At 38.7% G+C, this 26,485-nt stretch overlaps 2 long non-coding RNA genes across 2 annotated transcripts in view; one reads left to right on the top strand and one right to left on the bottom strand.

The window, feature by feature from the left end:
* Positions 1 to 26,485, top strand: part of LOC141577112 (uncharacterized) — a 309,659-nt gene that overhangs the window by 265,652 nt on the left and 17,522 nt on the right. The gene's annotated exons all lie outside the window — the stretch shown is intronic.
* The window catches only part of LOC141577111 (uncharacterized), a 742,740-nt gene continuing 724,261 nt past the window's right edge, over positions 8,007 to 26,485 (bottom strand). The window contains exon 9 of the long non-coding RNA XR_012505708.1: positions 8,007 to 16,462. This is a non-coding gene — a long non-coding RNA (uncharacterized LOC141577111). The remainder of the gene's footprint in view (positions 16,463 to 26,485) is intronic.

Raw genomic sequence — 26,485 nt, 5'->3', positions numbered from 1 at the left:
AACTTGAAGAACTCCTTTCAGCATTTCTTGTAAAACAGGTCTAGTGGTGATAAATTTCCTCAGCTTTGTTTGTTTGTTTCTTTGGGAAAGTCTTTATCTCACCTCCATTTCTGAAATTCAGCTTTGCTGGATAAAGTATTCTTGGTTGGCAGGGTTTTTTTTGGTTTTTTTTTGTTTTTTCCTTAAATGCTTTGAATATATCACCCAACTCTTCCCTGACCTATAAAGTTTCTGCTGGAAAATCCACTTATAACAATGGACATTTCTTTGTATGAGATTTTTTTTTTCCTCTTGCTGCTTTTAAAATGATCTTTGTCTTTGATTTTAGACAGTTTTATTATAATAAATCTTAGGGAAGGTAATTTTACATTGAAATTATGGGGTGACATATTAGCTTCATGACTTCGAGTATCCAAATCTCTTCTGAGGTTTAGGAAGTTCTCAGCCATTATTTCTTTAAATAAGCTTTTCCCCTCTTTTCTCCTTCTGGCACTTCAGTGACACACGTTATTTTTATTAAAATAGTAATGCCCTTTTATATTCCCACTATCAAGGTATGGCTGTATATATGTTTTCCCAGAATCTTGCCAGGACATATGTTCAAACTTTTGGAATTTTACTAATCAAGTAATGGTTGGAACTGGTAACTTGGTATAATTTTAATTTGGATTGTTCTCATTGTTACTAAAGTTGAGAATTTTTCCATATGCTTAGGGGCCATTTGTATTTGTTAACCTGTGACTAGGCTGATCATGTGCATTTTCCCACTGGATTGTTGCTCTTTTAATTCTCAACATATAAGAGCTCTTTATACAGTACGCAGATGGAAAAGCCCCTTGTCTAATTGAGAATTTGTGAATATTGCTTCCTTGATTGTCCTTTGTCTTTTCTATTTATAGACCTTTCATTGTAAAGTGAGACCATCAAAACCACCAAAAACAAATAAACAGCTTAGCAAACTTCAGCTACCCTCTAGGTCATGAAATAGACATTTCCAGGCATCTCAGAAGGCTTATCCGTGTGCTTTGTCCTAAATACTACTCCTTTCTTCTCCCCAAAATACCCAGTATCCTGCATTTTATAGTAATCACTTTCTTGTATGTCTTCATAATGTCATCACCTAATTGTACATCTCTGGACACTCTCACTTAGTCTGGCCCATTTTTTAAAATCCAATATATATGTTAAGATTCTTCAGATCTACAGGTTTCCTAGCACTTTTTTTTTCCCTGTCTTTTTTCTCCTTTTCCATACAATTTATCTCCCAAAGAGCTTAGAGCATTTGATCTATAGGGTTTCCTATCGTCTCATTGTTAATGACTGTACACTCTTAGTGAAGCCGACACTCTGCATTGTCCTTTGTGTATGCTGGAAACTGAGAGGTAGATCTAGAGACTTGATGAGATACAGGTTTGACCCCTTGTGAATGACTATGTGTGATGTTAAGCCCTCAGGAGATAAATAATACCTAGTTTTTGTTCTTTTTGATGTTAGCATCTATTGCTGCTTAAAATCAGCATACATTAATTCACTGGAGATTTTAAAATATAATACCTTAATTATATTATGTTTGTGATTTACTTGCAGAGTAATTTTATAACAAGATGTTTCCTCTCATTCACTGTTTGATTACTAATAACAGAATTCATATAGGAAAGGCAAAATAAATACCTGTGTCTTTTCTATTACATATATAGTTTTTAAAATAAAAATTTACCTGTCACTCTTACAGAGTGAACACTACCATTAAAGACAGTTCTGACTTTTGATGGTTTGACTTAGGATTTTTCAAATTTATGATGCTGTGAAAGTGATAGACTTTCCTAAGAAACTGAATTTTGAATTTTGATTTCTTCCTGGGCTAGCAATATGAGGTACTATCCTCTCTCGTGATGCTGGGCGGTGGCAGTGAGCCCTAGCTCCTAGCCAACCGTGCAGTCACAACTGAGCCACTTACAACTGACCTGTGCTCAGATGACCATTCTGGTTTTCACTTCCAGTACAGTATTCAAAACTTACATGAGATATACAATACAATACAATAGGCTTCTTGCCAGATGTTTTTACCCAACGGGAGGCTAATGAAAGTGTTCTGAGTATGTTTAAGGTAGGCAAGGCTAAGCTATGGTATTTCATGGTGTATTAAGTGCACTTTGAATATTTTCAACTTGTGATAGGTTTATGGGAAAGTAACCCCATCATAAGTTAAGGAAGATCTATATAAAATTGTGAATGCAGCATATTTTAAAGCCTACAAAAAATGTCTAATTTCCTAGGAAACATAATTTTCCCAAACCAGTCCTTGTGAAGGTAGAAGGATTAAGCAGATATATTTCCATAGGAGAAAAAAAAAATAAGAGTGAGGTCCTTATGGGAAACAAAGCAAAACAAATCATTGCACACAAATTATTTCATAGAATTTTAATAACCATTTATTTTTTATTTTTTAACATTTTTATTGAGTTAGTCATTTTACAATATTGTGTCAAATTCCAGTGTAGAGCACAATTTTTCAGTTATACAGGAACATACATAGATTCATTGTCACATTTTTTTCTCTCTGTGAGCCACCACAAGATCTTGTATGTATTTCCTTGTGCTATACAGTATAATCTTGTTTATCTATTCTACATCTACATTACTGAGATTTATGTAAGATAGTGTTTTGCCTTTGTTTTCTTCTATGAGGTTTATAGTGTCTTGTCTTAAGTCTTTAAGCCATTTTGAGTTTATTTTTGTGTATGGTGTGAGGGAGTGTTCTAACTTCATTAATTTACATGCAGCTGTCCAGTTCCCAACACCATTTGCTGAAGAGACTGTCTTTACTCCATTGTATGTTCTTGCCTCCTTTGTCAAAGATGAATTGACCAAATGTTTGTGTATTTATTTCTGGCCTCTCTATTCTGCTCCATTGATCCATAAATCTGTTTTTACCAATACCATGCTGTTTTGATTATTATAGTATTGTCTGAAGTCTGGGAGGGTTATTCCTCCAGTTTGTTCTTTTTCTTCCATATTGTTTGGCAATTCTGGGTCTTTTGTGTTTTCATATAAATTTTAAGATTATTTATTCTAGTTCTGTGAAAAATGTCTCAGGTAATTTGACAGGGATGGCATTAAATCTGTAAATTGCTTTGGATAATATGGCCATTTTATCAATATTAATTCTTCCAATCCAAGAATATGAGATATCTTTCCATTTCTTTAAGGCATGTTTAATTTCCTTAGTCAATGTTTTGTAGTTCTCCACGTACAAGTCTTTCACTTCCTTGGTCAGATGTATTCCTAAGTATTCAATTTTTTTTGGATGCAATCTATCTCTAGGAATCTATCCTCAAGTTATTCAAGCCAAAAATATGAAAAGACATATGCATCAGGATATGAATTGTAGTGCTCTGCAACTGGAAGACTGGAAACTGGACCTATATGTCCATCACTAGGGGACTGGTTGAATAAACTGTGATGCGTTTACCCTTTGGAAAACTGTGAGAAGGATGAGACATATCAATTGATACTGTCATAGCATGATCTTTACCACTTATCTAAGGGAAGAGGGAGATACAAGTATAAATGCATATTTGCTGGTAACTTTTCCAGTTTTAAAAATACCAAATAAATAGAAATCATTAACTATAGGGAAAGTAAGGGAATACAGTGGAGGAAGTTGTTTGTAGATTTGACTTAGAATACACAATTACATAATAAGTAAGTAAAAAGCAATGTGGAAAATCTAAAGCAAGATGAAACAAGTGAACCTGTGTATCACAGTGGAGGCATAAGTAGTGGAGAGGAACTATTCCAAGTGGCATAAAAAACAAAGTGATTTGACTTATTTCACTTAGTATGATAATCTCTAGGTCCATCCATGTTGCTGTAAATGGTATTATTTCATTTTTTATGGCTGAGTAGTACTCCACTATATATGTATATGCAATGGAATGTATGTGTGTGTACACACACACACACACAAACTGGAATACTACTCAGCCATAATATACATATATATGTGTGTGTGTGTGTGTGTGTGTGTGTGTGTATATATATAAATATTATCTATATAGCCATTATATATATACACATTACACACACACATACACACATCTTCTGTATCCAGTCATCTGTCAATTGACATTTAGGCTGCTTTAGTGTCTTGGCTATTATAAATAGTACTGCTGTGAACATTGGGGTGCATATGTCTATTCAAATTAGAGTTTGTTTTCTGCAGATACATACTTTAATAAGAAAAAAAATCAAAGTGATTTGACCACATATTCCTAGTGGGATATACCCTATGGACAGAATGAGTTGCAGAAAGACTTAAATAGTTCTAAAGCAATTATCTTTTTGGTGATCAGGATGGTATTTTTATTTGGCGACTTAGTGTGTATTGTCTAATAAAACAAAGAGTAAGTATGTTAGTGCCTTGAAAATCAGGATTGTCATTGCTTAAGTATAAATCGTGTGATCTTAATTTTTAATTTAAAGTATGAGCTCAAGATATATTACATCTTTAAAGCAAAGCTCTGTCTATGAGAATTTCTAAGAACTGTGACAAACCCTGGGGCATTGAGTACCATTATTAACTATACTTTGGTCTCTAAATATTACTTCCTATAAAGGAGCTGGGATATCTTGGAGCAAAGGTCAACTCCAGGTCTAGTACAGTAAACTGAACCTGGACTGTCTTCTCATACCTGAAAGCGAGAAAATGATCACAGATTATTACTTGGGAGTAATACCCTCCCACTGGTCAAAAAAATGGAAAATTTTGAGTATTAATCAGTTGATAATGTCTATAGGTTGAAATACAAATACATTTATGAGTTTTCAATTATACTCTAAAAGCACTCATTTATCATTATTTTCACAACTTATAAATCAAAGGGAAACATCAATCATGTGTCCTCTCTCCTTTTACAAGCTGTACCCCAGGGACCAAATGCTTAATGGAGGAACGTTTTTATTCACAGAAGTATGTTAGTTAATAAGTGAATATAGAATGATTGGATTTGGCCATTATTTTGTAACTCCTGACGACCTTGTGAATGTAGGCCATGATCATCAATGGCTCCTAACACATAAACATTGAGACAGTCTCCCAAAGTACATGATGCCACCCATGAGGAATTCTTGACAAGGAGTCAATCCACCAGCAAACCTATAATCTGTCTACTAATTTGCAGGAAATACAGGAGACAAGGGAACATAGTAAACAATGCCATGGGTATTCAGTCAGCAAAGTTCAGGTCATAAGAAACTCTACAGGACAACATACCTAGTTTCCCCAACAAATCAATTTAAGGAATATAAAAAGAGAGATGGAAACCATAGAGATTAAACAGATTTAAGATGCCTGTTAGCCAATTATAATGCATGGACCTTATTTAGTTTCTAATACAAATTTTATCCACACACTGGCATATGCATATATACACATAGTACATATTTAATATATATATACTTGGAGATATATATATATATATACACACACACACACATATATTTGACATATATTTATATATTTTGGAGGAATTTAAAAACTGACTAGATTTGATGATATTAAGATACTATTTATGTTTAAAGTGTGAAAACTGTTTTGGGGTTAAGTATGTTAAAGGAGTCTTTATATTTGAGAAATAAAAACTGAAATATTTTGAAGAAAGAGTATGATATCTTAGATGTGTTTAAAAATTAGATGGATGGGAAGCAGGTGTAGGTGAGGACTAGATAAAACAAGAAAGACTGGATTTAAGTTGATCATTGTTGAAGCTAGGTGGTAGATACATCAAAGTTCACTGTAAAAGGAAGCCCTGAGTAGACTGGCTTTACCATCTTCCACCCCACCTCTCATTGGGTCCTTGTACTCATGCTTGAGCCACCCTATCCATGTTTATCTTCTGCATCCTTTTTAAGTACCTCACCTACCCAAGATTCCTGTGCATGGCGCATTCTTCTTTACTTGTAGGCCCTTATCCCTTCCAAACTCCTACTCCATCCTTCAGACTTCAGCACAGTTTTTCACTTCCTCAAGAATACTTCTCTGACTTCTCTGATTTGGTCAGATCTCCCTGCTGTAGGCTGTTGTGGTGCCAGCTACTTCTCCTTTCTAGGAATCATCACACTTGGAATTTTATGCTCATTTACATGACAGTTTGTGCGTGTGTGTGTGTGTGCATGTGCGTGCTCCAAAAGAGTCTCAGGCCCCTAAGTACAGAAGCCACATTCATTTTATTTAACGTAGTACCCCAGTACTCGTCTCAGTATCCTTGTTGAAGAAAAAATTTGCATCTGACACTTTTTAAAAATGTCAAGACAGATTTTATTCAGTACTACTGCAGTAGAAGAGAGAGCCCTCAGGTAAACTGAGCTCAACTCCAATCTTTGCAGAGGTGATTGGGCATTTTAGAAGGAAAAAATGAAGTCATATGGAGGGGGAATGACCAAGGCTGAAGCAGAGAAAGGAAATTAGAAAAGTGCAGAAAAGCAGATGTGAGGCTGATTAATTTGATAAGGGCCTCTTTGTCTGCTAACCAGTGTGATCGAAGTCAGGCTCCTACCCTCCTACAGAGGCTGGGAGACAGGAATCCTCTATGTACTGATGATTACATTTCAAGGGGATGGCTCTCAGATTCTCGAGAAAGGCAATCCTGGGTTAAAGAACATCCCACACATCTCAAATAGAGAAAGGATTTACAACGGTTAGTTTTCTAAAGTAGATGCTCCAAGGAAAGGAGTCTATAGTCAGGGTTTGCCTGGAACAAACAGTAAATTCTTTTTGAACTTTGTCAGGCAGGCATTGAAAGAGGCTGAGCTAGTCATCTTAGGAACACAGCCTTGAGCTGAAAGAAAGTTATTGTAATGTTTGTTGACTCTTAGGGTGGAGGGTGGGTGAAATCTTTTGTGCTGAGAGTTGTATTGTTGTAGGCATAGGCTGGAGCCTAGTTGGGAAGGGGGCTCGGAGGAGCCTGTCTGGACTGTGGTCAAAGAGAGAGTATTTGTCACTCTATAAATATTGGCTGAATGTCTTACCATATCCATGAGAAAAAATGTCCAGGAAATAAGAATCAGAAGTCGTTCACATCGGGGATAAAAGGAGCTCAAGTTTCAGTAAGTGTAGAAGAGAAAAAGTGCTTGTTCGAGGTGGAAAAAGCTGGAGGAAGATTTTCTGATTTTATCCATTGATATAAAAATAAAAAATAATTAATAAAAAGCTTCCTAATGTTATGACATATGTCTATTTCCAGCCCTAAGGATAGACATGATTCTAAGTAGAGAAGATAAAGTGAGATATTGTTATCTATGTCAGTCTCTGCTTTAGGCTTTAAAACAAAGAGAACATTTTTATTGTAACATGACTAGATTTCTACAGAGTTACCAATAACTGAATCCAGAACAGATGGCTGTAATTTGCTGTAGGGTGAAGTGACCTCTAAACAGAAAGTGCTGGGTGGATTCTGAGGCGCTTTATGATTCTGACAGGTAAAAGAAACTGATAGGTCAGCAAGTTCTGAATCATCTACCTCAGTGGTTATTTGTCTCTCTTTTCTGGAAGGCTCTGCAATGTGCCTTCATTAACGGGAGCATAAGGAATGTGGCCTTCTCAAAAATTTAAAATTCAGAGCATGGAACGTTGCTAATTAGAGAAATAATGAACACATAGAGCTTCGCATCTCCTTAATGATTTCATGTTTTCTTCTTTTGCAAAATACAAGCCGGTTGCCTGCTGAGATGCAATTCTTCATTCACAGAGGAAACCAAATTGTCAGCTATAGCTAGTTGAATTGAGTAAATTTTTCTAGGTTAATACTTGGAAAGGAAACATGCCACAAAAACTAGGGGAGATGTGTTTGATTTGGGGGAGGGGCACATTTTTATTCTTTTGCTTTAAGTGGAACCATGTAGACCTGAAAGATCAACTTCACTGTGAGATGGTCCTGTGGAGCAAGCTGTGGAAAATTGGGAATTCTTAAAGAAATCTTATTTACAAAAAAAAAAAAAAAAAAAAAAAAGACTTCTCTAATTTCTTTCTAGAATATGTCACAAGTCTACCAGAGACAAGAGGTGGAATTTATAGTATTCAATAGGGAAAAAAAAGTTACCTAATAATAAAGTGGAAGAAAACCTTAACAGTTTAGAAGGAAGATATCCTGAGAAGCTTTTGATGGGTGATGAAACTAAGATTTTATGCATGGCTTCCAGATCACTTCTCCGCCCATGCTTTCTTTTTAAATAGCTCAAAAGTTTTTGCCAAATTGCTTATCATCTTATGATTATAAGTTATTAAAGTGGTTCTCAAGCTTTAGTGCAAGCAAAGTTTACTCCCAAGGAATTTCTTTAAAATACAGATTGCTGGGCCTCTTTGCTAATGAATTTGATTCAGGAGGTCTGAATTGGGTTGCAGACTCCATAATTATAGTTATGACATGCAAGTTCCACGGGCCACAATGTGGAAAACACTGAGGAAATAAAACCTGCCAGGGTATGTGGCTAGAAACTCTTGAGCTGTGTTTATAAGTATTATGACAATAAAACTAAGTAATATGAAGCACAAAGTTGGTAACATATACTTTTGATGATTAATAGCCTCAGTGTGAGTTTTAATGCAAGTATAAAGTGTTGTTTTAATTGGATTACAGTCCTGTGAACACATCAGACTCTGCTCGTGGCCTTCTAGTTCAAGAAAACAGGATTGGTACTGCTGTCCCACACACTGCTGTAGGGTTCAGCACTGGGCGGCTCGGTGTGGGATAGAACAATAAAATGTTGCACGTAAGAGCACAGCCTTCAGCCTTCACAGTCTCCATCCTAGGGACTGTCTGTGTATCTTTGAGAAGTCCATTTAACTTACTGGGCTCAATTTACTAGTCCTTGAAATAAGAATGATGTCAGTACCTACTTCTAGGATTATGTGATGGTTAGACGAGAAAATATTTATAAAGAGGTTAGTGCAGTTCCTAGAATATTGTAATCATCTGAATGAATGAAAAAATAATTTTTGGTCCATGTAATAGTTTGATTTTATTGTCAAGGAGAAAGTAATGACACCCTTAGGAATAAGGTATTTCTAGAAGCCTAGAAGCTGGAACTTGAAGGTTTCAAGCACATTAAGGCATATTGCCTTGAATTTTGTGGGACTATAGTGATTGTCTCACCATATGGCTTTGGCTAAAAATCCGTATGTAAAGAGATCTGAAGCATTATCATTTTTAAAATTTTTATTTTATTTTTATTGCAATACAGTTGACTTACAATGTTGTGTTAGTTTCAGGTATACAGCAAGATGATTTAGTTATATGTATACACATATTCTTTTTCACATTACTTTCCGTTTAGGTTATTACAAGATATTGAATATAGTTCCCTGTGCTATACAGTAGGTCCTTGTTATTTGCCTATCTTACGTATATTAGGGTGTATAAGTTAATACCAAACTCCTAATTTATCACCCCCTTTCCCCTTTGGTAACCGTAGTTTATTTTCTATGTCTGTGAGTCTATTTCTGGTTGGTAAATAAGTTCATTTATGTAACTTTTTTTTAATTTCACATGTAAGTAATATCATACGATATTTCTTTTTGTCTGGCTTACTTCACGTAATACGATAACCTCTACGTCCATCCATGTTGCTGCAAATGACATTATTTCACTCTTTTTTATGGCTGAGTAATATTCCATCACACACACACCCCCCATCTTCCTTATCCATTCATCTATTGAGGGACATTTAGGTTGCTTCCATGTTTCTGTGTCTTGGCTATTGTAAATAGTGCTACCATTAACATTGGGGTGCATTTATCTTCTCGAGTTAGAGGTCTGTACAGGAGTGGGATTGCTGGATCATATGGTAGCTCTGTGTTTAGTTTTTTAAGGTACCTTCATATTGTTCTCCATAGTGGCTGCACCAATTCACATTCCCAGCAACAGTGTCGTAGGGTTCCTGAAGCATTATTTTTAACAGTTTGGACAGGGCTAGGAAATAGCAAAGGCTACAGGATAAGAGAGAAGCTGTACAAATTGCTGGGCCTAGATACGGCACATTTCAGTAAAATTTACCACTGCAGGGGTGAGGCGGGTTATTTTTTCCCTGGCTGTATACCTGCTCTCTACTTTCTTGTGAAGAGCCCCAACCAAAAGCTAGATTCCGTGCTCATAATCTCCAGGGAACTTTATTAAATTCTTTCTTCACCAGTGAAAAACTACTCTTCTAAATTATAACAACCATATTGCCATTAGCATTTAATTATACAAGATAATCCATGTATAAACATTATCCCAGTGCCTAGTACATAAGTGCTTAGAAAAAGTTGGGTAATATCACTACTTTGCAATTTCACTTTCTAGATACCTCCCTAAAAACACTGAAAACTAGAGAATAACGCTAGAACTAACAAGGATCAGTCTACCCTTCATTGCTGAGTGAATACTGATTATCTAAATGGCACTCCATTCCACTTTACCTTACAACAGCACTCCCTTGTCCGAGCGTACATGGTTTCTCATGAGGAGTTCTAATTTCAAGTTTTCATTTTATAGAATGTCTGCCTTTAAGATTTTCTCCTTATATTTGATTATAGCAACTTGAATATGGTATGTCCAGGTTGATGTGTCTGCTTTTGTTGCTTTTTATTCTGTTTAGGATTCTCTGAAATCTTCAATCTGTGGTTTGATGTCTTACCATTGCTTCTGAAAATTCTTGGCCATTAAATGTATACATATTTGTTCTATCCCATTCTCACTCTCTTCTTCTAGAATTTCAATTATTTACTTGTATGTTAGACAGTTTCCTACTGTTCTACTGCTATTGAATGTTCTATACTACCCCCCCACCATACACACACTTACTTATTTTTGTGTTTTAGTTCAACTGATTTATCTTCAAGGGCACTGATTCTTTTCTTACCCAAGTTAACTGATGAGCATGGAGGCATTATTTGTCTTTGCTACCATGTTGATCATTCCTAGCATTTCCATTTATTATCTTTTTTTTAACTGAGGTATAGTTGACATATAATGCTATATTAAGGTCATATGTACAACATAGTGATGCTGTATTTGTATATATTGTGAAATTATCACCAAAATATGTGTAATTATCCATCATCATTACAAATCCATCACAGCTAATTTTTTGTGTGTGTGCCTGTGATGACAACTTTTAAGATCTACTCTCTTAGGAACTTTCTATAATACTGTGTGCAGTAGTGTAGTACTAACTATAGTCACCATGCTCTACATTATATTCCTATGTCTTAGTTATTTCATATCTGGAGGTTTGTAACTTTTGACCACCTTCACCCATTTTACATATCCCCTATGGCAGCCACCAGTCTGTTCTCTGTATCTATGAGCTTTTTCTCTTTGTTTTTTGCATATAAGATCATACAGGATTGGTCTTTATCTGCCTTACTCAAAATAATGCCCTCAAGATCCATCCATATTGCAAATGACTGAATAATATTGCATTGTATATAGAGAGCACATTTTGTTAATCCTTTAATCCATCAGTGGACACCTAGATTGTTTCCGTATCATATCTATTGTAAATAATGCTGCAAGGGACACAGGTATGCATACATAATTTTGAGGTAGTGTTTTTGTTTTCTTCAGATAAATACCTAGAAGTGAAATTGCTGGATCATATGGTAGTTCTTATTTAATTTACTATAAACTTTCATATCTGTTTTCCATGGTGCTGAAACAATTTATATTCCTACCAACCGTGCACAAGAGCTTTTTATCTACATCCTCACCGATACTTGTTATCACTTGTCTTTTTGATAACAGCCGTTCTGACAGGTGTGAGGTGGTATCTCATTGTGGTTTTGATTTACATTTACCTGATTATTAGTGATGTTGAGCATCTATCCAGATGTCTGTGTGCCATCTCTGTGCCTTCCTTGGAAAAAATGTTCAGATCTTCCCATTGTTCTGTTTCATAAACCTGTGTGTCTGGTTTATGACAATACCATACTGTTTTCATGACTGTGGCTGTGTAGTATAGTTAGAAGTCAGGGTGCATGATGCCTTCAGCTTTGTTTTTCTTTTACAAGATTGCTTCAACTATTCAGGATCTTTTGTTGTTCTACACAAATTTTAGGATTGTCTTGCTCTTTTAAATAAAAAGCCATTGGAATTTTGTTAGGGATTGCACTGACTCTGTAGATTGCTGTTTGTATAATGGATATTTTAATATTAACTTTTCTAATCCACTTTCAATATCTTAGAGTTTCTAGTGTACAGTTCTTTCACCTCCTTGGTTAAATTTATTTCCAGGTATTTTATTCTTTTGGATGCAGCTGTGAATGAGATTGTTCTCTTAATTTCTCTTTCTGATATTTTGTTGTCAGTGCACAAAAAATGCAACAGATTTTAGTTTATTGATTTTGTAGCCTGCAACTTTACTGAATTCATTTATTAGTTCTAACAGTTTTTTGGTGTAGTCATTAAGGTTTTCTATATATAAAATTATGTCATCCACAGATACTGATAGTTTAACTACTTGTTTTCCAACTTGGATGCTTTTTATTTTTATTTTTTTCTTGCCTAATTGTTGTGGCTAGGACCTCCAATACTATGTTGTATAAAGGTGACAAGAGTGGGCATCCTTGTCTTCTTCCCAATTTTAAAAGAAAAGCTTTCAGATTTTCATCATTGAGATTGATGTTACCTCTGGGTCTGTCATATATGACCTTTATTATGTTGAGGTGCTTTCCCTCTATATCCACTTTATTGACAATTTTTATCATAGATAAATGTTGAATTTGGTTAAATGCCTTTTCTGTATTTATTGAGATGGTAATATTTTTATCAAGATTAATTACCACATTGACTTGCAAATGTTGACCCATCTTTCATCCTGCAATGATCCCACTTGGTCATGGTATATGCTCCCTTTCATGTACTGTTTAACTCAGTTTGCTGATGTTTGTGTCTATGTTCATCAGGAATATTTTCCTGTAATTTTAATTTCTTGTGGCATCTTTGTCTGGTTTTGTGATCAGGGTAATTCTGGCCTCATAAAATGAATTGGAAAATGTATTTTGGGGGGAAGATTTTGAAAATGATTGATAGTAATGAGTTTTTAATATTGGTTGTAATTGAGCAGTGAAGTTGTTTGGTCCTGGATTTTTTTCTTCTGGGAGGGTGGTGATGGCTGATTCACTATCCTTATTAGTAATCAGTCTTCACAGATTTTCTATTTCTTAATGATGCAATCTTGCTAGGTTGTATGTTTCTAGAAATTGATCCATTTCTGCTAGATTGTCCAGTTTGTTGGTGTTTAACTGTTCATGGTGGTCTCTTATCCTTTGTCTTTCTGTGGTACTAGTTGTAGTGTGTCATCTTTCATTTCTGATTTTATCTATTTGAGTTCTCTTTTTTTCTTGGTGAAACTAGCTAAAGATTTGTCAGTTTTGTTCATCTCTTTAAAGATCCAGCTCTTAGTTTCATCGATCTTTTCAATTGTCTTTTTATTCTCTATTTCATTTATTTCTACTTGGATTTGTGTAGTCTCCTTTCTTCTACTAACTTTGGGCTTCATTTATTCTTATTTTTCTAATCACTGAGGTATAAAGTTAGATAGTTGAACTGAGATTTTTTTTCTTTAGGAAGTTTCACCCTTAGATATGGTGGCCTTTAAATATAGAAATATAAATAGTCCTGTATGACCATAGACATAAACCCTGCAGGCCATCAGAGCCCGACAATCTAGAAGTGCCCTGTGGGCATCAGTTGCAAAAATCAGGGTGCCAGATGAGTCTACAAGCTTCTTCCCAGGAAATACTGGTGACCTGGAGTGAGGGAGTAAGGTAGTGAGGGTGACCCCAGAGAAAGTGAAAATACGGAAACCACCATTCTCCAACCCTGGGGTGTATTTCAGTAGCCCCCAAATGTGTGCCAGACCAGATGCCTGCCCCTCAGGCTAAAGCTTCTGCACAGTCAAACAGGCCTGTTCCACACAATGGGGGTGCGCTTGAGTCTGCTCTCTGTGCAGGGCCCTGGGGATGGTAACTGCTGAAGAACTATCTTTCCAATTGTTACAGTCCCCTGAGACCCAGGAATGTAAGCCCTCTGGCCACCAGAACCAGCCAACTGTGGGGTGCAACCACAAAAACTGGAACTCCAGGTGTAAAAATTGGGGTACCAACTGAGTAAAAGCCCCCCTCTGGGAGATACTGGCTCTTGGGAACACAGCAGAGGGAGAGCGCAAAGAGCATCCATCCACACTTGAGTTTTCTGGAATGGATTATAGTGGGCCCTCAGATGTGCGTTTAATTAGAAGCCTGCCCCTCAGTGCTCAGCTATGAAGGTTAAGTTAATAGGTCTCTTTTGTAGAAAGACTGTACTGGGACTGTTGCCCCTTGCTTTCTGCTGGGGTTGGTAGCTGTTTAAGAACTCTTTCTCCATCAGTTACAGTCTTGTGGGACTGACACTGGAGCAAAGCAATGTAGAGGTGTCCTCTGGGTGGCGGGCAGTTACAAAAATCAGGGTGATAGAGGAGGATGTAAGCTGCTTTCTAGGAGACACTGGCTAGCTGGACTGAAGTAGAGACAGCAGAAAGATGGCATCCACTGGCCTTCACCCCCAGAGTAACCCAGCCGGTCCCCAGATGTGTGTTAAACTAGATGCCTGCCTCTTAGGCCAGCACTTGAACATAAGCAAATAAGCCTCTTTCACATGAAGTCTGGACACATCTTAATTGGCTGCCTCTGCTCTGGTCCTTGATGCAACTGAGTCGGCATACGGGCCCTTTGAGAGCCATTTTGCAGTTTGCTACAGCCCTTTAGGTCTTATAGACACAAGCCCCATTAGCTTTCAAAACTAGGTGTTGGGGGGGGGGCTCGGCTCTTAAGTAAAGGTGCTAAAAGTTAGGGAGCCCAACGTGTGGTTCAAACGCTTCGTTCCTCAGGGAGAAGCTCCAGGTTTTGAGTTCCTTCCCATTTGTGGTTTATGCTACTGGGGGCAGTTTTTATGTCAAGAAAAAACTCTCACTGAAGTAGGGTGGGAGAGGCTGAGATACAGTCTTATTCATCCAACATGTTGGAATCCCCAGCTAGTTTTTAGGGTTTTTTCTCAAAGGAAATTTTTTCCACACGTAGCTCTGCTGTGTCTGCAGGAAGAGGGGAGTTCAGGGTTTTCCTGCATTGTCATCTTGAACCAGAGAGCCCCCGACGTTTTCTTTCTCATGGTTTTCATCTGTGCTGAAGTTCTTAATGTGTTCATATTTGTTGTCCAGCTTTTCCACTAGAGCCTTTAACCTATTAATCGTAGTGATATTTCCTGATAGTACAAATGTTTGGTTCTTATTTCAACCTGGTTTTATTGTGTATTTTGTCTCTTGACGGTGGACTCTTTCTTCCTCCTTTTTCCCGTGTCTTAGAAATGACTTGCAGAACCACATAAACAGAGGCAATAGTATTTATGCCCTCAAATATGTGTCTTTTTTTGGCTAGACTTTTCATGTTCAGTCACTCTTGTTAGGAGCTGAACGGGGTTTGGGTTTTGTTGTTCCTGTGGTTACTCTCAATACATCTACTTCATATTCTTCTAGCTGTGTCCTTTAGCTTTGTCCCATATTTCAGGTGGGACTGGGCTGTCATAATTTTTGGTTCTCCCTGTGAATTTACGCCTCAAAGATGAAAAAGCTCTCGAGGTTCTTTTCCCTCTTCCCAAGCTACACTGGCCATGACTTGTTGGTTGGCTATTTTGCGGCCTGGTGGCAGGATCAGAGGTAGGATTCTGTTGTTCTCAGCCATGAACTAAGCCCCTGGCTGTTGAGGGTGTGATTTCTCATTGAATTTGCCCCTAAACCTGCAGAAGCCTGGACTATGGTTAATACTTCTGCCCTGGCTGATGTAGAAAATTTTTATTCTCTTCCTTCAGTCACGATGGGTCTTTGGGTATTTTGCCATCATTCTCCCAGTGGTGTGAGGCTTTTTTTCCCCCAGGGATGAGAGAGTCCAGTCAGGGTTTTATCAGAGAAGAGATGGCCTTGCCCTCCTTGAGGTCTGCAGCCCGTGGGAGGCTTTCCTCATCCTCATCCCCACTCCCACCCTCCGATCTTTCTCTGAGCAGCCTGTGGAAGTCCATGAAGAGCACCATGTGAGTGTCTGCATTCTAGGGGCTTGTGAATTCTAGTGACAGTACCCTTAGCCTTAGCAATTAGCTAGAACTGTTGGCCAGAATATTCTCACCTAGTTGTCTGGCGGCTCAGACTTCTTCCCATGCTCTCCCCTGGAAAGCAGGTGCCTCTCTTTCCTTATATTTCAGATTAGCTGGTTGCCCTGCGACCTCAGTTCTCTGATGGGTTCATGAAAATGTGTGCTTTCAGAAATGATGTCACTTTTTCTTAGTGTTCAGATGAAAACAACACTTTCTAGCTTTTGACATCTTGAGTGGAAGCCACAAATCCACTTCACCTTCTCCAGCATCATCAGTTCAGCAGTTTTCTTCAGTAACAGAATCTGAAACATTATCAACCCATTAATTATAATTAACCATATCTGATTAAATTTCTCTGTAGCAACTGGATTCTGTTTTCACAGATAAAACTACTAGAAGCATTAGTTGATCTCATTTTCATCTTCACTGAATGTTGGATTTTAAAAAAACTCACTAAAATGATGTGTGTTGCATAGTGTCCAGGATTGTGACAAATAACAGAGTTCTACATCTCCTCGAGATCTCCTTTCCTCTGGTCATAATGTCCCGCCAACATTTTAAGACATTCTAGTTTAACTCTCATTTCAAAAATTCTCACTGATCTCTACTTTCTTCAAGACCTTAAAAACCTGAGGACTCTGAGATTTAATTAGTGGGACCAAAGCTGCTTCATGTGAACTAGACAGTCATAGGGAGTAGTTAAACCAGTCGGCCCTTCCATGATAAACAGCTATCTCAAGAAATACCAATTGTACAAGGTATGTTCTCCCTGGCACACTTGGGAAGATACTGGGAAGGGAAATTTCTAAAGGTGTGTATTGCTCACTGTATATACATCCTTGGCATTCTACAGTAGTAACTGCCAACTACCCCAAACATAAAATTTATTTAGACCCAGGGGAAAAACATTTTGACCAAAGTCCTTAAGCTCTTAATCCACCTGTGTTGGAAGAAGCCATTTCCAAGTTTTCAACAATTGTAAAGTAGTAATTTTTTAAGAATTAGTATGTATTGATTAGTTATTGGGCACCAGGCATTCTGCTAAGAACATTGATTCTGTTTAAAATTTCATATCATCACATTAAGACAGATAATGTTTTATAATAGTCATGTAATATGTAATGTAACATTCCATTTTACAGATGAACAAATTAATTGAGGCTTAGAGAAGATAAAAAACATCCCTAGCTTCCCAGGCCAAGTCTATCCGTCTCCACTTGCCGCTCTTACTATACATTATGCTGTGCCTAGAGCAGCAGTTCTGTATGTTAATGCCTGAAGCAGCATGGTATTAAAAGGAAAAGCACTGTACTAAGAGTCCTCCTACTTGAGCTCCGAAGATGATTATGAAACTAGACCTGGATTCCTGATCAAACCTCTCTTAGCCTCAGTGACTTAGTTCTGTTGTGGGAGTTTGGATTAGGTGATCTTTTAGACTCCTCTAATTCAGGAACTGGCCTAGAATTCAGGGAGCAAACTGCATAAACTAATTCATACTAAGCTATGAGTGACTATTTCTTGATCCTTCAGGGGCATCTGCATTTTCAAAAAGGAAATGGGGCAACCAGAATTTTTGCCATCACTCATATACTAGTGCCTGCCCTGTCTCACTTAATCTTTACCAGCCTTTTCTTTGCATTTGTTCATTTCTGTTTAACTGCTACCATTCTCAGGTTCAGCTGCTCATCGCTCAAAAATCAACACTCGAGAGAGGCAATGTTGATAGAAAGGAAAGTTGCTTTTAACCAGAATGCCAGCACTCTGGGGAGATGGTGGACGCAGTGTCCCCAAAACACCATCTCTGAGGATTCTGCTCAGCCATGAAAGTTTTAAGGGGGAAAGGGGAAGTAATCTCAGCTAATCATTGAGATGGGGGGTCAGTGTCATCGCCATACCCCACTGTATGCAGGCTTGTCAACTTCTCATGATCTTTCCTTCAGATGCTATCTTGCTCAGTTTGTTCATGAGATTACTGAAGGGGAAGCTAGGGGAAAGATCTGGTCACCTGTTAATTACTTATTCTGCATTTCTACTTCTTTGATCTATGGAAAAGAAACAGGTTAGGCAAGGTACTGTGCGATCAAAGGATGTGAAAGGTGTGCTAGGATCAGAGGTGAGCGGAGCATAGGGGTAGCTGGTATAGGTTTAGTGACAAGACAAAAGGGGTTTCCTGCTGAAGGTGGTTTCCTGCACGGAGCTGCCTCCATATTGTTTAACTTAATATTCTTTCAGGAATAGGCTAAAATCCAGGAGAGATGTAACATCATTTTAAAATACAAGAATCCAAAACACCAAAGTTCAAAACAAACCTAGTTGAAGGAGTAGGGAAGAAGACCTTACTCTGTATCCATAGTAAGAGGTAAATTTGAGTAAACTTACTTATCATCACCACTGAGGGTTACCCATTTCCTAGTACCCGTTTTCATCCCAGTGTCAAGATGACACTAAAAATGGTCCATTTTGTTCTTCCCCCCAGTACACCATCAATATAATAGAACTTACTGCAGTGTTTTCAGCATCACCATGAGCGGATTGGAAACCTTAGATGGGGTGGTTGATGGGTCGTGAATATCTCTGTTCTAAGATGAAACAGTGCTTTCATGCTGGTGCGTGCCTAATTCACTGAACTTCCACAAACAGTTTTCTAGGATAAATTACCTGCTCCAGTTGTCTGTGGACCAAGTCTCAGTTTTAGCAGAATCATTTCAAAAATAAGTCAAAGAAAAATAACATAGAATGTTTACACTCGTAAGCTTGAGCGTGCGACATCCCCGGATTTGAAACTGCACTGTCCTTTACTAGTTGTGTGTCCTTTAGGTATTTGTTTAATGCACTTAAGGTTCATTTCCCTCTTTTGTGTTTAAAAAAAAAAAACAAAAATTCAACTGAGTAAATTTAAAAGGTCACATTGGCTTTATTCAACAATTCATGAATTGGGCAGCCCTAAGCTAGCAGATAATAGAGAGGAGCTGCACAAAATGGAAGACTTTTATAGGCAGAAGGGAGCAGGAGCAAGCAGTTCTACTAAGCAAGAAAGCAGACTGGATGTCCTGAGGCCACTTCCCCTTAGGTGTTGGCAGGGGTCTGTCAGGCAGATTCTCACTAATGCTGATCAGACGATTCCTGACCAACTGGTTTAAGATTCTATTTCTGAAGGAATCAAAACTGTAAGTCCCAGTTTGGTGATGTGGGGGTTGGCGTAAATGACTCCATTTTGGGTTTGGGGCCTGTTGTCTTGCTCTGCCATCTCATAGACTGAGTTTGAGGGTCAAGTGCGATGCTGCATTTAAGGCAGTCTCTGTTGAACAACAATCCTTATTGGGTATTCTAAAGTTGGTTTTGATACCTTCAAGAGATGTTCAAACTTTTATCCTCCCTCTACAATAATGTAAAAATTATGTCTTAGAGCTTGCTGGGCCAACTAATATATGTGCTTCTACTTAAGGAACAAGTGATGTTTCTTTGACGTCACAAATTTCATGGTGATTCCTAGACTAGATTTTACTTCATCTCTTCCCAGATCATTGCTTACCCTTTTTTTTTGTCTCCCTCTAGTTATGGAAAAGTTTGTCTCCAAAAATACAATTTTTTATGGTCATGTAGCAGTTAAATTTATTGGTCCTGGAAACAGAGTGAGGTTCAAACACCCCACCCACTCTCCTGACCATATGACCACCTGGAAGTTACTGTACCTCTCCCTGCCTCAATGTCTTCATCTTTGCTAGGCAAGACCTTTAGCTAAGATACTCACAATATCTGAAGCGAGACAGACAGTGAACTTATTTTAATATGAGATCTGATGGAGGGTGGCCTGGCTGCTTCGAGAGCTAGGGTGTGGCAAGCGGAAGAACGTCCGTCATTCTGAGAGCAAAGGGTGTTAGAAGGCTGTCTCCACCACTCAGTGCCTGTGTAACTTTGGACAGGTGCTCAAACTTTGTTCAGTCTCATATGGGACTCGTAAGACTAAGTCAAAGCAAATATAACAGAGTCTGCCACTTAGCCATAAACAGCTGCTTATTAATTGGACTATATTAAATCCTACGACATTTTATTTATTTTCCAAAGTACATCCAAAACCTCCGATGTGGACCTCTTATCAAAGCCTAAAAATTCTATAGCCTGCTGCCCGCCAGACACTGCCATTTGTACGTCCTGCATTATATAGTTTATTAACCTCATCTTACATTTAGGACCTGTGTTCCTCGGTCACTGCTCACTCCATCCCTCCAGCTACCCAAGCCAGAAACATGGGAACCTTCCTAGAATGTTCCTTCCTTCTCATCCTCACTCTCCACATCTAAGCAGTCACTGGCTCGGCCACTTTCTACCTTCTGATTAGCGCACTCACCTTTCCACATCTGAAAGGGGGAGTCCTGTGGGCACAGGAGTCACAGCTGTTTCTTGGATACCAGCAGCTGTTCCCCTTGAGCTGGAGGTAACACCGGACCAGCCATTAGAACTCGCAGTGCTATGGAGCAAATGCACCGACTGCAGTGAGAGAATGCAGAAGGGGCGTGACTTAAACGCGGGCCTCCGGAGGCCCCAGCAGGGCCCACGGGGTTTAGTGGCAGAGTCTGAAACAAGCTGAGTGTCTTCTGAGCTCTCGCATTGGAGACCTTTACCTCAGACAGCTTTGTCTTCTCCAGAACAGAGCGCACTCTTGGCCACAGAGGAGCCTGGGGGCAGGGGGGTCTTCTGAAAGCCCGCACTCCCACCGTCGCAGCAGCACCTCAACCCAGTTGCTACCCTCACTTGGAGAAGGAGTTAATACGTGTCATGGCAGCATTTTAGTGTCTGTGGGATCATTAAACCCTTGCTTTGACCTCTTAATTACCTCCGGGATCCATCGATGTCTCTCCATTCTCTTTACCACTGATCTAATCCCGGGTAGCATCGTTTCTCACCAAATCATTGCCATGGTCGCCTCCTCATCACCCAGCATCCTCTCTACAGACCCCAATCCCTTCATGCTGTGTTTTTAATTTTTAGATAAATATTTGACTATGCTCCTCTTTCACCTAAAGCTCTTTAATCACTTAAAAGTCTAAAATCCTTAACAATACGGACATGCCCCTGCATCTGAAGTCCTGGCTTTATATTTCTTTCTCTCCCCTTATTCTCCAGCCACAGAGGATCATTTGTCCTCTTCCAGGTACTTCGGTCCTTTACATGTGCTCTTACTTCTACCTGGGAAGCAACCTCCTCAGCCCCCTTACGTTAAGCCTCGTCTTGCACATGCAGCATTTCTTCACCGACCTTCTTTGACATCCTCCCACCATCACCACACACACACCTGTGATTCTCCAGTTCGGTGTGCAAAAGAATTACCAAAGGAGTTTGTTAAAAAATGTAGCTTCCCAAGGCCCATGTCCAGAGTATCTGGGGGCTGATCTCAGTATTTTGCATTTTTAATAACAAATATCTCCAGAGGGGTTTCTGACCATGTGGCCCCCAGTGGTGTTAGTTTCTCTTCCTAAAGGATGCTCTCGTATCTCTGTTACCTTCTCCATAAAATCCCTGCACTGCTTGCTTGAAGGCTGTAGTCCCTGCTAGTATGTGTGCTGTGTTGCTAGGGTAGGGACCTCGTCTATGCTGTTCAGCCATAACCCATAGGAGAGTGGATGCTTAGTAAGTGTCTGTTAAACTGACAATTCATTACTTTTGTAGAGTACAGTAATTTATGAAAAACATCACGTGGGAGAGTAGACAGCATATCCCACTGCATAAGGCACCAAGCTTGAAATCCCCCCAAATTACATTTGCAACACACAGTTCTCCTTACAATTCTAATGCAGGTGGTCCGGTCCCCAGACCACCTCTTGAAAACTGGTATTTTGACTTGGATGAGCTAGGTATCCTTTCAGAGCCTCAGATTTCTCAACTGCAAAATGGAGCTGAAAACCCCAGCCTGACTTATTCGTAGGGTTGTTTTAGGGGATTGTGAATTTTGTGAAAGCTATAAAGTGCTGTAAACATACTAAGATTTTGTTGATAATTATTTTTAGGAAATAGATGAAATGTAATAGTGCTTTCTAAATATAATCATGTAACCCAAAAGAAAAACTAGCAAGTGAAATTTAAAGATTTACTGAATTAATGAAGGACAGGACATATCTGTTTTGATCTATGTTCTGTCCCCAGGGCCTGACATGGAATAATAAATGCTCAAAAGTACTGTTGAAATAAGAAAAGGAAGCGCTGGCTTTTTGATCGCTAGGCGATGACTTATTAAACCCCCAGCTCCTCCTGAAGTTTGCTCACTTTGACTCCCTTCGCCGGCTCTGGGTGTGCAAAGCGTCAGGGCCCCCAGGAGCACTGACCTTGTTAACTCAGGGCCCCCTGTCCTGAGCAGCAGCCTTCTGCTTAGCGCTGTCCCAGGCCTGTGGGTCCCTTGTGTTCTGGATTTGTCTTCTGGGTAGGTATCAGAGGTAGAACCCCATTTTGGGGACAGAAGGGAATTTTTGTTGAAAAGTGTCACCTTGCAAGTGCTTTGCCCCTTCAAAGAAAGGGGCAGTGGGACCCCTAGCTGTGTGGCCAAGGGGAGCTCCTGGAGCCTCTGAGTTTATCAGTCTCCCTCCCCCCACGCCATCCTTTTATGCGTACCTGTTTTCTGGCAAGCACTTAGTCCACAGCATAGACAGAATTTCCCAGCCCTCACTTGTGTTCAGTAAAAGACAGCACGCCAGGTAGAAAACACAGAGAAAGGGCAGGTGGGCGGTTCCAGGCTGCCAGGGCAGTGCTGGGGGACCTGCGGACTGCAGCAAGGGCGGCTGAATCGCCATGGCAACAGGCAAGCTGGTCACTTAGGCAGCATCGCCCACTCCACAGCCACAGCCCTTCGGGGACAAAGGGAACACATGTCCCTCCTATGTGAGGGCTGCCTTCTCTACAACGTGCCTAAATTTCTGGTCTGTTTTAGACTTTTGTTATTCTCTTTCAAGTTTCCTTGAAACCTCAAGGAATCAATTAAGCTATGCATCATGGTTTTGTAAGAAAGAATAATCTCCTCCTTTTAAAATGCTATATAATTGTATATTCAGTACATAGTTATCAAATAAATAAATATAGAGATATATTCTGTCCTCAAGTCCTTGCTCTGTAGAAGGAAAACCAAGACATGAGCAGAAATTACTCTGAGTTAAAAAGAGAGTATGCCCTGGAAAATGTGTGGCTGCTTTGCATTCACAGATTTAATATTCATGATTTTGACTATTCAAAAGTTATTGCTAAAGGAATATATACATATATAAATATATATATATACACACACATTTGTTTATATGAATCACTACGCTATACACCAGAAATGAACACAACAGTGTAAACTGACTAAAGTTACCAGAAAAAAAGAAGTACGGGAGAAAATGTACATCGTCTGCATTACTAACAGTGTGTTGTAGCTAGTACTGAAGACGAAGGAGGTTTCAATTTAATGACTATAACTTTCGTACATGGGTTACAACTAGTTCAGCAACAAATCATGTATCAGATTTAATAAAAAAAAAAAAAGTTACTGCAGTGGCCCATACATGACAGAATCTGAAATGACTGAGTTCCCTATGGGGTGGGGTGGGGTGGGGTGTGTGGGAATACATCACGTCAGTGATAAGTGAAGCAAGCTCCCCAGCCAACGGCTCCACCTCAGCATGGCTTTGGTGCTTTTTCTTCACTCGCATCTACATAGCACCCGTTAGAAAGCATCTGAAGTGTTGAAAAAACATCTGTCTCCTAGATTTCTGACTTTCATGTGGAAAGTGAAATGGTGGCTTTCTTGGAGGTATTATGGTCTCTGTCAAATTGCAAGGATTTAGTGATAAATGATGTTAGAGATTTAATTAAGGGAGAAGTGCATCCGGTAGAGAAGATGGCTGTTTTAAGGAATAAGTGGCACTGAAAAGGGCTTTGAATGGGAAGAGTTTTCCTATTGTGAGGAAGGTTACAGAAGTGGGCGTAGATTAAATCAGTGACGAAATACCACTACTGTATCTATCAGAATGGCTTTAAAAAACGGCAATACCTAAATGCTGACCAAAATATGGAACCATGGTTTGTCAGCGTCTTCCAAAACTAACTGTAGTCAAAATCCTAAGTGTTAGATGTTTAAAGCAGCTTTATTAATAATCAGCAATAAATGGAAATAACCAAGATGGCGTTCAATAGGTGAATGGATAAGAAAAACTGTGGTGCATTCATACAACAGAATATTACTTAGTGATAAAAAGAGATGAGCTATTAAGCCACAAAAAGATAAGAACAAACTTTAAATGCATATGGCTGAGTACAGAAACCATATGAAAAGGCTACATACTATATGATTCAAATTACGACTTTCTGGAAAAGGCAAAACTATAGAGATAGTGAAAGATCAGTGGTGGCCAGGATTTCAGAGAGGAACAGAGCTGAATAGATGAAATACAGGGTTTGTTTTTTTTTTTAGCATTGTGGAAATACTCCGCATGATACTATAATTGGAGACACATGACATTATGCATTTGTCAGAAGGCATAGAGCTTTACAGCATAAAAGATAGTGAACTGTAATGTATATAAATTTAAAAAAAATCATTTCAGAGAAGGAGAGATCCCAGGAAGGTGTAGATCTTAACAAGAGACCCTGACTGTATTGCAGATACACAAAACAACCTTACTGAAAAGTGTGGTGCAAAAAGACAGACTTAAGTAACTTAAGGAAACGAATAGAGGTGGTAAGTCTAAAGACAAAAGGGACCACATATAATGACTGTACTCTAGTTGATAAAGTTGTATCTCATGGGGATAGAGGTTGACAATTCTGATACTGTCATACATGTAATCTGGAAAGAAATGATTAAGTAAATGGATGGCAGATGGCGGGAACCAGGTCTTTCCTGTAGGCATGGGAGTTTATAGACAAGAAGAGGAGAAAGCTAGAATGATCCATCTGGTGATGGATTAGTTGGAGACATCAGTTTGAACTAACATTAAACTTCATAAAAATACACACGGTTACATATAGAAATAGATACAGATGTATATTCACAGATTAACGTGCACACATGTATTTCCTTGCTCTGTCACCTGAGAAGATCTAGCAGCAATGACAACCCAGTGATAGCACATCTAGCACCCAGATCTCAGTTTCAAATACTGCATTCCAATGAAATGAACCAGGATTCATTCACTGGAGAAATCTTTGATTCTAGAACCAGGGCAGAAAACACGCAAGATGATTTGGGAGCACTTTGCAGTGCCAAAAAGTAAAGTTCTCAAAGACCAAAAGATGACATCAATGGGGAGGGGTGGGATGGATATGTCAAAGGGACACAGAAGCCAACTGAAGGAGTTTCCAATGGATAAGGCAGAATTAATTTGGCCAAAAACAAAGTATTAGATTATAACCCAAAGTATAAAGTAAATATCAATGTACATATGCTGATATACATAAATGAAGGAATAAACTGGGGAGAAGGGACAGATACCCTGTGCAGAAGAATTCCAAATAATTGATGCAGATACTCACCTTTAAGGAGGGGAAGCACAACTCCTCGCTTCTCAAGTGTGGGCTGTGCTTAGTAACTTCCTTCTCAAGAACACCATGTAAAGAGTGAAAAGGTGGAACTTTACAACAGGGAATCAAGACAAACACCTCATGCTGATAGGATGTGTCTGCTATAATGTGATGCAGGTGACTCTTTATCCCTGGTCATCCTAACATGCACAGAAAATCTTAACTCCAGTCTAACTAAGAGAAAAATACAAGATGAATTACGTTAGACGGACATTCTGTAAAACCTGACCAATACTTCTCAAAACAGTCAAGAACATCACAAGAAAGAAAGTATGAGAAACTGTCACAGCCAAGAGGAGCCTAGGAAATACGATGCCTAAATGTATATCCTGGATGAGTTCCTCAAAAGGAAAGGGACATTATTCAGATTTCTTTAGTTTTTACCTAAAGTATGGACTTTAATAATGTATCGATATTGGTTTATTAGTTGAAACAAATGTACCAACTAATGTAAAATGTTAATGATAGGGAAATTGTGAGTTCTAAGTTTCATGGATTGACTAGGGAACTAAGCAAACTGCCTATTCTCACCAAGCTTACATAGTTTGGGGAGACAGACAAATCAACCAGTTGAGTGGTTTTAAATACTAAGAAGGGAAATAAAGCAGGGGGAGGAGACACAGATGAGCATGTTTTACACAGGTCAGTCAGGGATGTCCTCACCGGTAAGTTCGCATTTAACGAGAAACCTAAATAAAATGAAGAACACCTTGTGCATGTGTAGGGAAAAAATATTCCACATGAAGGGAAGGCAGGGGCAAACGTCCCAAGGGATGGAA

Source organism: Camelus bactrianus, chromosome 3, assembly GCF_048773025.1.
Source record: "Camelus bactrianus isolate YW-2024 breed Bactrian camel chromosome 3, ASM4877302v1, whole genome shotgun sequence".
Lineage (NCBI taxonomy): Eukaryota > Metazoa > Chordata > Mammalia > Artiodactyla > Camelidae > Camelus > Camelus bactrianus.
This window is presented reverse-complemented; position numbering and strand designations above follow the sequence as displayed.